Here is an 11,280-nt window from a genome sequence, read left to right on the forward strand (position 1 = left end):
GCTCCTAAAGCTAAGCATAAGGCATTAACTGGTGTGCCTGAAGTTCATTGCAACTGTATCATGTCTTGATAGAGTTGACACATGTAAAAATACTGTTATTTTGAGACCTCTGCAGCGTTTAGATTAAAGCTGATACATTGAAAGGATTAAGAACAATTCTGTTTCTTTAATCAGGAGATAACTCTGGTATGACAGATACGTTACCATTACAGCCCAAACAAGATCTGAGCTACAGCCCTATAAAATGATCAATGAGTTGATGTTTGTACCTTGTGCTTAAAATGTCTTCTAGGCTCCTGTCCAGACAGATGCTTCCTTTTCCCTTGTTTTCCAGAGTCTTTCGCATGTATCAGTGTGGCATGCACTTAAGTTATGTAGAATGCAAGATCCTTCAGATTATGGAGGCAAAGTTAATCATGCAAAAAGCTGCAGAAAGTTGATCAGCTTAATGACAACATAGTTTTTAACAGCTGATTCTGCTTGATGTGGTATGGAAACTTTGTAAGTCTTAATAATGGATTGTCTTCCAGCATTGCTCTTTGACATTGTTGCACATTCTCTTCTCCAGCAACAAAAACCTAAAGACAACCAAATGAGCATGGGACAGCCCATGGAAGCCTGCACTGCTTTCCTTTGGTGCAGGGTGGAGGAAGAACAGAAAATTAGCTGAACTAAATAACTAATATACATTATTTTTTTAAAATAAAGGAAGCAGAGATCTGACTTGTCCTTTTTCCTTTAATCCTATACAACTTTTCTGATTTGGTGGCACTTTACAAAAAGGATATTGAGGTGAACCGTTGAATTAGACAAGAATATCTTGTCCAATTAATATTTAATACCTTTGATTCTATTGTAGTTATTCATCACAAGGTTCATTTGGATGTCAAAGCTCTTTCCCAGCTAACCCTACCGATACCTCTCTAAGACTCCTATTATATGGACAAAGTCTGCAGGATTTGTTCTGCTTATATAATGGGGGAATTCAAAAGTAGTTTTTACTGATGAAAAGGCTGATTGATCCAGGCCTTTTTGCTCCCACAGATGCCGGGGGCTTCTACTTTTCCGAGCTTGACCGATTTGAGGAGCCTTTCTCCTATATGTTTATTCGTGATACGTACTTGTAAAGGTGGGGTGTGTAACTATAGATGATGTTTCGGTGATGTAGGCAGTTGGGGAATGATGTTCCCACCTCTGTTAATCCATTTATGGTTTGCAGGTGCTTTCTCATTTAAAGTTTCATACTACTACATTTTCCAGAAACTTTTCTATATAAAAATAACATGGGAGGGTACCTAACAGTCTAATACAGAACAAAGCATTAAATAGTAATTTTGCAAAATACATCATAAGTCGCAAGTCAGAATGATACCATAACAGGGATCGCTACTATCTTCACTCTCACATCCACCAGTATTTTCTCTTACTTTCAGGTAACAACATGCAGGAATTGCCTCATCTCCTTGTCACATAGGGTTTCAAACTAGTTCTAACAATGTGGTTGCACCATAAGAGAAATATCTTGGGCAGTGGTGTTTCTCCAGTGTGCAGGCATCCATTGTGTGTTGAAAGACGGCCAGTTTTGTGTATCACATCTTTACTTTGGAAGATTCTGTCCCTCATTGTGTTGATGAACTAGTAAAACAATCATAATGAAACAGAACTATTTTTAAAAATGTTACATCATGTCTTGAGATTTCTGGGGCTATCTTACAATTATTTGATTTTTATGTAATTCATTCCAGAAAATAATATGGATTTATTCCTTTTATGTCATTACTCAGGATGGGCAGTCAGAGAATAGCCAGATCCATGTTTAGCATCAGGACGTTTTGCTCATCATGAATTTTTAAAACCCGGCCCTCTATGATATTTGCCTTACTTTGTTGTGTCCCATATTCATGACCGCAATGTGAGGCACAAGAGATAGGTTCAATTAAACTCGAGCTCTCTAATTCTTAATTTATTTGACCTGTGCAGCCAGAGGCTAGAATCATACTGTGTATTTCTGCCAGCATAATGCCAGAGGCATACCTTTCAGTGGCAAATTGCACCAAGTCAGGATAGACTTTTCCTGCCACACACTTTCTCTTGTGATTGGTGTATGATGGGAAGTACCTATGCCCCCTTTTTAATCTGAAGCAATTTGCAACTGAACACTGTGTGCCTCATAGGGTTTCTCTGCTGAGACTACAACAGCCATGATGAGATATCCATATGCAGAATGCCTTTCCATACAGAAGCTCATTTGTAAATTGCATAGAAGTAAAATATCTCTCTTTTGATCAGCTCAAAAGGGGTTATTTTATGCAGAGGGTATTTCTTACAGCAAAATCCTTTATGTTAAATGGGAGTTCATATGATACAGAGATTTCCATGTAATTCACAAGAAACTTGTGCTTGATTGTCCTTCCAATTTTGTTTAGTTGTTAAGTCGTGTACGACTCTTCGTGACCCCATAGACCAGAGCACCCCATGCCCTCCTGTCTTCCACTGCCTACTGGAGTTGGGTCAAATTCATGTTGGTATCTTTGGTGACACCAACATGAAATTGACACAACTACGGAAGGCAGTGGAAGACAGGAGGGCCTGGCGTGCTCTGGTCCATGGGGGTCACAAAGAGTTGGACACGACTAAACGACGACGACGATCTTTGGTGACAGTGTCCAGCCATCTTGTCCTCTGTCATCCCCTTCTCCTCTTGCCTTCACACTTTCCCAACAGTGAGTCTTCTCATGAGATGGCAAAGTACTGGAGCCTCAGCTTCAGGATCTGTCCTTCCAGTGATCTGTCCTTCCAATATTAGCAGGTTCTAACCGGACGTGACAGGACTATTGACTGAAATTCCAAGTTCTACATGGCATCAAATGCCATTTTTAAATTTGTTATTTACAATTATGTATACCTCTGATTAGTATATGTGTGTGCAAGGACTATTGTTTAGCTACGCATAGTCTCTGCAGCTTCTTTAAAAAAATTCTTTGAAAGCATTGTGTATCCTGACTTGTGTGGGTTCCCCCGCCCCCATTGTAATAGGGAACTAGATTCTAAATCTCACAAGAATTTCTAATAATAAGACACATTGTTCATATAATCAGGATGTTTTGTATATTGTGTGGTTATACTGCATGAGTGCAGAAATTAAAATTAGACAACTTTTACAAAGAAATGGGAGTGTCTAGGCTCTAGATTGTAAAAATGGTCTTTAAAGTATGCAAGTATGAGGGTAAGCCTGAAGATAATTACCAGACGTTAGACCCCCATTGCGACTATTCCTGCTTTAGATGTAGCCACTTTGAACAATGATGATGCGTTACATCCGTCCGAGCTTCATCAGCCAAGAAATTTTCATTTTTGCATTTTATAAAAGTAGGTTATAACAGACTTTAATATTGTCCTGAAACTTTGCTGGCCCTCGCTCCTCCCTTGTTATCTCACACAGACACAGAGCCCTTTGTCCTCCAACTGGTTGGTGGGAGGAAAGCAGGTTGCTCCTTGGTTCTTCCCTTCCAAGTCCATTGGAACAGAGTCTCTGTCAGGGCAACAAGCTCTCTGCAGCCAGTGGGTGAAGCCGGTCTGGTCTTTCCCTTTCTTTCCAGATCCTGATTAGAGGCAGAGAAAGCAGACTGCCCAGGCCCCTTGGCACATTAGCTAGTGGGTTGGGGCTACTGTCGGAGATGAACCGGAGAGCAGAAATGCAATTTTTTTTTTACTAGGATTCTGAGAGTGCCCATAGTGTAAGCGGGGGTATTCTAGGAAATGTAGTCCAAAAACGTAGCCAATCTCTATCTCTGATTAAAGAAACTGCTACTCTGTTAATCAAGGCAGTTCAAAAGTTTTTAAGCAAGTTACAAGGGTAGCATCTAAAAATATTCCAGGATTCCTTGGTTGTGTATTAATTATGACAGAATGTGCAGAGGCACAAAAGCCCTGGCTGTATGGCACATTTTGGATTTTGGCAGCAACTGAAGTTGGTGCAGCAAAGATAAAGGACTATTTTAAAGTTACTGGCATATATTACAAAATTACCAAACTCAGAAAGCCTCTCTACTATGAGGCAGTCAGCATAGTTGATGAAAGGCATGAAACATAGATATTCAGCCTGTGTCTCTAAGCAGAAGCATCACTGGGATCTCTGTCTTATAACTTCATCTTGATCTGCTTTGTATTGCTGCTGGTGTCACATGTTTCCACTTATTTGTGGCATTATAGAATCCAGTTTGAACACCAAACATCTCAGAAACTCTTAGGTGCAAAGCGGCTTTTGTGAAAGGTGTAACAGACTGTCTACTCATCTTTCCACCCCATCTTTTATTCCAGACTGTACTGTGATGGGAGCTAATAAGAGTAATGTCATAATCTGTGATTAGTGTTTCTGTTTAGTGTGGGAATGTATTTTCTGGAAGCCCAGTTGTTCAAAATGGAGATGTTTTCTTAAATGGCTCAGACAAAGCCTACTTTTAGTGGCCTGTGGTTGGCCAGCAGGTGAATATAATGTTGGACTACATGTACCCCTGCTCTGAGCCACCATAGATCTTTTTAGTGATACTCTTATGTTAATACAAAGCAATGTGAATGGTGTAAAATACTTACATAAGCTTTTCTGGATGGGAAATTTTTAAGACTCCAGCTCCCCTATCAAATTGTATGTTGGTTGGAGATGATGGGTGTTGTAGTCTAGCAATATCTATGGGGTCTGTAGGTTCCCACAGCTGGGCTATGAATTCATGTATGGCAGCCTTGCATGCACACATGTTGGATTGCAAATCCCATAATCCTCCAGCATGAATAGCTGCTTGTGAAATTACGTAAATCTCTTAGTTTACTTAGTAACTTCTTAATTGGATTTTCCGGAGGTTCAACCAGGATACTTCTGTATGTAGAACACTTTTTCTCCCACTGAGAGATGCTTCCTCTGTGACAGAATGCGGATTTTCCTTTGTTGCCATTCCTGTTGAGATGACAGAGCTGAATGGCAGCAAAACGCCACTTGGCCACACAATCTTTTTTTCCTGAATTTAATAAATTCAGGAAACTAGTCATTAATACCTTAACCCAGACCAGATCCCTTCAGAGGGAATAAAACTGATTTTAAAAACTCTTCACTATGGAACATTAATAATGTATTTCAATATGGAAAAATGCCGGTAATAATGCCTTTCATTTCAAGCCATATTCAATGCGACTTTGTTTTTATTATGTGCAAAGTTAGATTGATCCTATGAATTAATGATCTCCAAACGGTTCTGTTGTTAGCAGCCCTGCTCAGGTCTTGCAAATTAAAAGCTGCATTCAGTCAACCCATCTGATCTTCCTCTTCTCCTCTGTCTTCCACTTTTTCTAGCATTGTCTCCTCCAGTAAGCTTTCTGTTCTCATGGTATAATAGCCACAGTTTAAATCATTTTCATTGAAAATTTGGGCTTGATTTGATCTGTTGTTATGTACCATCAAGTTGCCTTTGACTTATGGTGAGCCTAGTGAGATGTTCAAGAAGTTGTTTACTGTTATCTCCTACTGAGTTCCCATGGCTAAGTGAGATTTGAACTCGGGTCTCCTGAGTGCTCTTTTGACCCTCTATCCACTACACCACAATGGCGCTTCATCTAGAATGATATACATAAGGCTCACCTTCAGCACCGTATTTCAATAAGAAACACAAAACAAAAGCAAAGTTTCTATATTTTAACTCAAATATTGAAGTAGGCAACGTTACACAAAAGTTTACATTAAAATATATCAGTTAGTCCTTATAGTACCACAACACCTTCTTTTGATTTTGTTTTTGTTTGTTTTTTGTTGAAATACTTGCACATACTAACTAACAGCTACAACTCCAAAAACTATAACCATATTTCAAATTCACTTTGAAACTTATTTTCCTATCTGCTTTCTTTCACTGTCCAGCTGCCAAGTAACATGTGTATTTAGGAATCAAAAATACCAGCAAAATATTTCTTAAATTTATTAAGGAGCACTTCTAGTTCCTGTATAGTCAGTCACCTTTCCGAGTACCCACTCTCCATTTTGACTGATGATCAAACCAAAGTATAGAAGATCTACAACAATTTTGATTTTTTTTTCATTCTGATTGTTAAAGTTAGGTAATTTTTGTAGTCACAATTTCCATCTTCTTAATGTACACCTGTAATATTCTGAACCTTGAAGTCATTATTGTTTTCTGCCAGTAATATGGTGTCATGTGCATATATCAAACTATTGATATTTCTTCCACTAATTTTCACTCCATCTGAATGTTATGTTTTTGCTTCTTTTTCCGTTTTTCCTTCTGTTTTGCTTCTTTGCAATTATTATTATAATAGTTTTCTTTTCCTCTGAAAAACTGCATTCAAGATTCTGATTCTTATTTCTCTCACCTTTTAGTTTTTTTTCCTTGTTAGTCATTACCAATGTTAAGCATTTTAATCAGTCAACCATCAAGGCTTTTTAAAAATTTAGTTATATGAACAGTCATTTGCATTATTCCCTATTAATATAGTTCATTTCAATCCACAGTTTTTCTGGTGGTTAATTGAGGTTAATAATCCAAAGCTGTTATTTTCATGGTCTTTAAGCTCTTGAAGGATGTTATTTAAATTATATTTTCGCACTCTTATTATGTTGTTGTTGTTCAACTTTATACTCTTTTTTTATATTTAACAGTTTGTTGTCTTTACCACAGTCCACGTTGGGTCTCCCCCAAGAAATATGAGTACTTCTCCAGCTTCTGTTTTCAATTGTTTCAAATTGTTTCATCTATTTGATTTCACCCATTTGGTGATGCCTATGTGTACAGTCATGTGTTCTGTTGCTGGAGGCATATATTTGCAGTAAATAGATAACGGGCGTCACAGAATTCTACAAGTTTCTCTCCTGGTTCATTTCTAACTCCTTGGCCTAATTCTACAATGATTGGTTCTGCTTTGTTTTCTACTGTTGTGTTCCTGTCACATAGGATTGTCAGCATGTCCTCTTTCCCGTGTGGCCAGTTTTTTCTTAAAATTTTTAAAGTTTTCTATTCCTTCTTTGCCGTCTGTAGTTACAGCATAGAGTTGAATGAATGATGGTTGTGTTGATAGGTGCATGTGGACACACACAAACATGCAAGTTGCTAGGAGCGTAGGGTTCATATAATTCATCTTCACCAATACAACGGCCTTGTTGATATGGACAAAAAAAAGAGAGAGAATGGGTAGTAAAGGTTGTTCGTTCTTTGTGATCTCTGTGAATGCACACGAATGGGTTAATCTGTGCCTGCGCAGGGCAACCTTGGAACATTCCAGAGCTCAAGCACATGGTGCCGGGACCCCACACACGCTGCCCTTAATCCCACCCCTGGCACCGAGTGCCTCAGTTCCTTTCTTACTGCTGCTGCAGCAGGATCTTGTTAGGAACTTCCGCTTCTTTTATGTTTTATTTTTAACATTATCTTATCTTCGTGGACATCCTTGGCTTTGAATTCAGACCGCTCGACGATTCTTCTTTCTGTGCGTTTTGGGGAAAGAATGAAAACGGACTGTTAGTTCTTGGGTGGAAAGCCGTAGCATTGTTTATGGCTGCTCCGGACCTCTTCAAGAGGTGCGAGACCTGCCCCAATAAAATAGCCCTTTCTGACGGGTACACTCATTGTTTGTTCTGCTTGGGAGAGGAACATCAGCCCGCTCTTTGCGCGGCTTGTAAATACTTTACTAAACGAGCTCTGAAGTTAAAGTTTCAATGGCTTTGCTCCTTTTTGTGGGAGAAATCCTTGTCTCCATCCCAATGAGCCCCTAAGGAATCTTCCCAGGTGGCGGGGCAGTCTCCTCTTTCAGGCTTGCCACCTCCTTCCAAAACTTCGAAGTCATCTAAAATGGCGTCCAAGCCCCTGACTGCTTCTTTGGGCTCGAGGTGGACAGCTATGATATTGACACTGAAGCCTCCCTCTGTTTCAGCCCTAAAGAAAAAGGCAGAGAAGCCTGGGAGCACGACTGAGACGAGCTCGCTGTCGGCCCCGATGCCAAATGTATCCCTGTGGGAAACGGTGCGTCTTAGCATACTGTCGGGGGATGAGGACGGTCCATCCTCATGCCTGAGGCCTTGCCATCCCCGTGTGCCAGCTACTCACCGGACTGGGAAAACACCTCAACTGAGGTTGTCTAATTGGCACAGGCTAGCCTGCGATCGCTTCTGGGCTCTTTTACTCGGCACATCTCTCTCTTACTTCCGGAGTCAGTACGGGTCGATGTACAGTGGTGCCTCGCATAGTGATGATAATCGGTGCAGCAAAAATCGCTACAAAGCGATTTTGTCGCTATGCAATATTAAAAAGCCCATAGGAATGCATTGAAACCCCTTCAATGCGTTCCTATGGGCTTCAGACTCACCTTTAAGCAAAAATCCTCCATACGGCAGCCATTTTCGATGCCCAATAAGCGAGGAATCTGTCCCAGAAAACAGCGGGCGGCCATTTTTTTACCCGGCGGCCATTTTGGAACCGCCGATCGCTGTTAAAAAATCATCGCTTTGCGATGATCGGTAAGAGAAACAGGGTACCAATCGTCGCAAAGCGATTTTTCCCCATAGGGAACATTGCAAAGCGATCGCAAAAGCGATTGCAAAAAGTTAATCGCTATGCGGTTTCATCATTAAACGGGGCACCCGTTAAGCGAGGCACCACTGTACCTTGAAAGAGAACACACAAGTCTTGACATTTGGACCTGCCAGCGGACCCTGAAGTGCCTCAGCATCAACCGGCCTATGAGCCTGACTATTACGCTCAAGACTTTAAGAGGAGATGATACTACGATCACCGGTTTTACCTCAAGCCTGATGACTTCAAGCCCAACCCATGTGTCTATTCAAAGCTATACAGGGATGATCCTTATTATTGCTGCCAACAGCATTATGAGCACTACACTTGTTATTCACCATCTCCGTTGCCTTCTCCATGGTATTGCTGAATGATCGACCCTTTTCCTGAGCCCCAGGGAGGCTTATATTCCCCTATACCCCTCAATCCCGTAAGAGTCCTCTGCCTCCATTCTATGCTTCTCCTTTGGAAGTGAAGTATGCTGGTCACCTGGTATCAGGCCCAAAGGGTGCTTCGAAGTCAGAGTCACTGGCAGACCACTCCCCCCGCATTACAACAAAACCGCATTACAACGATCTTTTTGCGATTGCAATTGCGATTGCAAAACGATGGTCTAAATGGGGTTTTTTCGCTTTACCATGATCGGTTCCCTGCTTCGGGAACCGATTCTTCACAAAACGACGATTTTAAAACAGCTGATCGGCGGTTTCAAAATGGCTGCTGGGTAAAAAAAATGGCTCCCCGTTGTTTTCTGGAATGGATCCCTCGCAAGACAGGCAGCGAAAACGGCTGCCCTATGGAGGATCTTCGCTGGACAGTGAGTTTTGATCCCATTGGAACGCATTGAAGGGGTTTCAATGAGTTTCAATGGGTTTTTTTCTGCTTTACGATATTTTCGCTTAACGGCGATTTTCCTGGAATGGATTATTGCCGTTAAGCAAGGCACCACTGTAACCTCTTTTTAGCTGTACCTGTTAAAGCTGCACCAATGTACTGTGATTCTGTGGAAGACAGAGATGCAACATGATGTTATTGAGTTCCCTTGAGATAGGTCCATCTCCATACATGAACAGGAACCCACCAGTAGACTTGTAATCTGTGTCATCCTCTGTCCACGTTGTATCCTAAAAGACTTGCATTGTTGCTGGCAGTTCAACTAAGTTTGAAGTTCTTTTCCTTCAAATATTTAGCCAGTCTTTTAACAGCTGTCCAGTCACCTGCACTGGTGAACTAACTTTCCAATGGAGTATTCCTAGAGTAACAATTATATCAGGTCCAATGGGAGTAATCAGGTACAGGTGCTCTGTAGTTGCTATTGTTCCATAGAGGTTCACGTTGTCTTTCAGAAAGTCTATTATAAAAGGTGTTGTCGCTATGTAGGCATCTTGGAAAGCCAGGGTCTCCAAAAGCACAATGATCTTTTGGCTCTGGTTCAGAAGACAGAATCCATCTGTTTCCTTCTCAATACAAATGCATAATTGTATGTTGCATTAGCTAATTTCCATGTCTTGTCATAAATTGGTGTATAATCTCCTTGTGCTCTTTAGCTCACTGGGTTACAACACTCAGTTTGTCAACACAGGCCAAAATGTTTGTTTGTTTTATTTTTATTTATATTATGCAATTTCTGTATCAGTCCACTTAGTAAAAAATCTGGGCAATTTACATAAAACATAAAAATACATGATATAATTACACTCTTCTCTCCACCAGAAAATACTACTGAAGGCAGCTTACAAACTTAATGAATAAAAACAAGTTAAAAAACCAAGTATAAAATCCTAAAATCAAGCAAACCAACTCTATTGTAAAAATCAATATGATCAAGAAAAGGCATTAAAACCACTAAAACCAGCAAGTGGTACAGTTAAAAATGACACTGCAGCACAAGTTAAAAATAAACGTTAGATTTCATTTTTGCTTCTATTATACAGTCATCGGCCTGCCTCACCAGTTCTTTCAGCCTCATTTTAACATCATCCTGACCAATTTTTAATTCCAGACTCTTGCAGCCTGGCTTCAGTCCGCATAGACCCCTCTTTAGTTTGCATACCAGATCCGGTTGCTTCTGGTTAATGAAGTCTGGTGGTTGTTCCATGTCCAGCTTCTCTGTAATCTCTTGATGTAGGACTGCACTTTTGACATTTAGGTGCTTAACTTGCATACAGAAGCAGCGACTCTTAGGGACCTTCTTATGGCACTGTGTTTGACAAGAGGGGCAAATGTTTCGTCAAAGACTTCTCCATATTCCTGCAGAAACCCTTTGGCCGCTAGTCTTGCCTTGCAGTATTCCACTTTATCTTTTGTACCTTTCAAGACTCACTTGCACATGACATCTCTCTTGCCTTGCTTTGTAGCTTCTCTTCATCTGATGGCTTCAGCTACTGCCATCTGTTCAGTCTTCTCCCATATTGCTGTCTCTGTAGGTAGAACTGACCTCATGAGGTAGACCACGCATGAAGCTAGATCCCCTTCGTTGGGTAGTATTGAGTGTCTAACAACTAGCTCCAGAACCTGTACCTCTTCCTGGCCAACCATCTTGGTATCTGCATCTCTGTCACTTTCTCTTTGTGTACTACTCTGTTCTTTGTGTTATCTTGTGTCAACGAAAGGCAAGCAACCGAAATAAAGACATCATGTGTCTGTGACGCCCAAATAACTATTTTTTGGTGCTATCCTGTACTGAAAGAACCTTGTCATGTGTAGAACAAAT

Source organism: Pogona vitticeps, chromosome 9 (genome assembly GCF_051106095.1).
Source record: "Pogona vitticeps strain Pit_001003342236 chromosome 9, PviZW2.1, whole genome shotgun sequence".
NCBI lineage: Eukaryota > Metazoa > Chordata > Lepidosauria > Squamata > Agamidae > Pogona > Pogona vitticeps.